The sequence below is a fragment of the Mangifera indica genome, chromosome 3, assembly GCF_011075055.1.
Source record: "Mangifera indica cultivar Alphonso chromosome 3, CATAS_Mindica_2.1, whole genome shotgun sequence".
In the NCBI taxonomy this organism is placed as follows: Eukaryota; Viridiplantae; Streptophyta; class Magnoliopsida; order Sapindales; family Anacardiaceae; genus Mangifera; species Mangifera indica.
In genome coordinates this window covers 15,594,286-15,598,179 of record NC_058139.1, presented here as the reverse complement: position 1 = coordinate 15,598,179, position 3,894 = coordinate 15,594,286, and positions in this window count along the sequence as shown.

The window sequence follows — 3,894 nt, the reverse complement described above, 5'->3', positions numbered from 1 at the left end:
TTTTCTGAAATCATGCATATGTTATGATTCCTCATGTATACATGTATAACCATAAGATGAAATATGCCTATTTATTGTTTTTCCTTATTCTTTTCAAGCCTCGTCGAACATCAGATTATTTTTTTATGCATTTACATATATCTCATGCATTTCATATGAATATACATATTTATTGTAATGGTTTTTACATATATCATGCACATAATTAAGCAAAATTAACCTACATCACATAAAATGACACTTTTCTCCTTATGGCCAAAAGTTAAATGCTTACCTTTAGTGCAAATTATTCCATCAATTCATCATTTCTCACATATTCAATATACAAAATTAAATAAGCTAACCCTAGGAATAAGAAATGTCTAAAATACCCATATGGCAAAAAAAATTACATCATAAGTCTGTAACATCCCTCCCCAAAAGTACTACCCACCAAAGGAGAAATGTTACGAAATAATATCTGAAGCATTTATTTTTCTTTTTTAAAAAACTACTTTGAACTCAACTTATTATTGAAAGTATTTAGAAATTATTCTAAGAAAATTAAAAATCTGGAAGTCAATAAAAGATGTATATATCTCATATGAAAACTCATTTGAAAGCATCTGAAAACATGGAGTAATCATATACAATTGTACAATCATCTCAAAAAGATTAAAAGTCAATAAGAACATACAATTGTATACATGTAATATAAACCAAAGATAACCTACTCCAGTCGGATCTATCTTCGCTGACCTAACCCTGTCTCGTAGCTACCACGATCACTTGTATCTGCAATCATGAAAGGAAAGGAAGTGAGAGATAAGAATACTCAGTAAGGGGAAAAGATTAAGTAAACTATCTCTTTTCTTGTTCTAACTCACTCTCAAGACTCAATCTCATATTATAACCTCCATACGAAATCGAGGAGATAATCTAGTTCATTCTTTACTATTTAGGTCATACTTTGTCTTATCTAGTGTTTATTTGATACTTTCTGGAAGCTAACTATAGGGATTTGACACTTTTATAATCTTGAGCTCTCTTCTTTTCTCTCATTACACCATTTCTAAATCTGAATTGAGCTCTACGACGAGCATGCTCTACTACGAGTGACCCTACTGTAGGTCTATGTCCTACTACAGACATGTTCTACTATAGACCTGCCTTACTGTAGACGGTGTAGTGTAAAGTGTCCCCTTAAAGTTCATAGCATGCATCTATGCGTTATATCTTCTTAATCTTGCTTCCATCTAAAACTATCCACAACCTACCAGACTATACTCTTAGGACGACCCCTAAATCTTGAGCCTGAAATTCTTTTTCTTCTTCTTCTTTTATTTTTTTTTCTCCTTTATTTCCTTTCCTTTCTTTCTTTCTTTCCAAAAACTGTGAAATATTGTTCACGGAACTGTTTATTTGGTGGGGTAGTCTTTTGTTCATACAATTTAATAGTACAAACGGTCTCTAATTCATACAAGCTATATATCATTAAAAAGAGGATTCAAAGAGTTTTCCAACAAGCTATAATAGTACCCATGATTCATCAAATAAGCCAGTCAAAACGTGAGACGAAATCAGTAGTAAAAACAGTATTTATTATTTATTTGGTAAGATAGTCTTTTTATTCATACAATTTAATAGTCCAAATGGTCTCTAATTCATACAAGCTATATATCGTTGAAAAGAAGATTCAAAGCGTTTTCCAACAAGCTATAATAGCACTCATGATTCATCCGATAAGGCAGTCAAAACGTAGGATAAAGTCAATGGCAAAATGATAAATGTCACCCAACTCTCTGCCATGAACAAATTAACACACATAGATACTCGAAATGGTAAAACAACATTTGTCAACTTCAAAATCACCATTTGTAACATAGAACCAACGAACCAAAAGTATAAAACATGAAACATACCAAGGATAACACCCCTTACCCTATTTCAAGCCAATCTTTGCTAAATTGGCTCTTTCCTTTTTGTCTTCCTTCTTTGATCACCAAACCCACCTTAAATCAACACAAAAAACGCACTAACATCTTTATATAACATGCATCCAATATATATATAAACATAGGAAAAGGAAAAAAGAAAGAGATCTTTTGGTTACCAAAGCTCTAAAAGTGTTTCCTCTTCTTTTCTTTCAAACCCTTCAAATCATCCACTTTCCTTCTAAAAAAAAAGAAAAAAACCATGGAGAAGGCTACTTTTTCTGGAAGAGACGAAGAAGATGATGGAAAAAGCTTGTTTTTTGACTTTTCTCTCTTTATATATATACATACTTTTTAATATATTAATGTATACAGATATATATATATATATATATATATATATATATATATATATATATATATATATATATATATATATATATATATATATCTTTGTTTTTCTTTTGTAATTGCTTTGTATATAACACGCACACACACATTTCAATATATATATTTAAAACTGGAAATATCTCAAAGTAGGACCAAAAGACACAAATGCCTCTAGAACGTGCTTGAGGGTATTACAAAGTCCTACTGAATTTCTCTATTCTTTAAGCATAAATCACCTTAATTCTATACCCTACATACTTATACAAGTAAAGGTTATTTGAATAACCTAAGTCAAATTACTTCAAGTTAGTAAAGTATGAAATTCTTACATTTTCTTTGCTAATTAGGTGATTTAAGTCTATCCTCCTTCTTTTCTTCTTCCTAGCAACCTTAATCAACCAAAAACATAATCATCCATCAAAACTCTAAACTTGACATTTCTTAAAAATTAAATTTTTTACCTTAGAACTTACCAGAATTGATAGATCTACATTTTTTATAACCGAAGGCTTTAGAAATTAGGTGGTTTAGCTAGGTTTTTTTGGTGAATTTTGTTTGAAGAAAAAATTTAGTAAAATTATGGAGAATTCTTGGCCAAGGAAGAAAAAAAAGAATAGTTTGGTTGTTTTATAAGCATTTTGGACTAGTTTACCCTTAACGTTCTCCAAAAATAACTATTTTATCCTTAGCCAATTACTAGAAACCCTTAGCATCATTATATAATTTCAAGTGTGTCATTCAATTTACATTCCCACTTTCTCTTAAATCCTTCTAACATGGTCATTTTACCCCTTTTGAAAATTATTGCTCATTTAGTAGTTTTAAATAATTCTTTTACAATCTTTTTAAATAATAAGTTATAAAATCAACTATAGGGGTAATTTTGGAAGTAGAGGAATATGTCGGTTCCTTAGTTGCTTAATTCTCCTCTCAAGTATCTGAATCGATATTTCTTTATAACTAAGGTCTTCTGATAACTGAATATCATTTGTATTCATGACCTAGGAATGAACACCAAGGCATTTTCTCAAAGATGAGACATGAAATACACTATGAATCTGGTCCATACTCGCTGGTAAGGCCAATCTATAAGCCACTTTGCTAACTCTCTCAATTATCTCATATGGACCAATAAATCTAGGAGCTAGCTTTCCTTTCTTTTCGGATCTCATCAAATGCTTGAATGGAGCAACCTTTACAAATACAAATTCACCTACGTTGAATTCCAAGTCTCAACGTTGATGATCTGCATAGCTTTTCTATCGATGTTGGGCCTATTTTTTTCTTTACCTAATCAGTTGGACATCATCAATCATGTCAACTCGGCCCTAAGGGATTGGGATAAAATATCTCTCTCTCCTATCTCATCCTAGTGAATAAGAGAATGACATTTTCTACCATATAATGCATCAACATGTCCTCCAAAATTTGATTAACCCTCTCCGTCTAACCATCTGTCTGAGGATGATAAGCTGTACTAAATGCCAAATTAGTACCTAAGGATCTCTGGAGACTCTTTTATAAAGCTAATAGAAATTTTGTATCACAATCAGATACTATGGTCTTGGGTACACCATGTAATCTAATAATA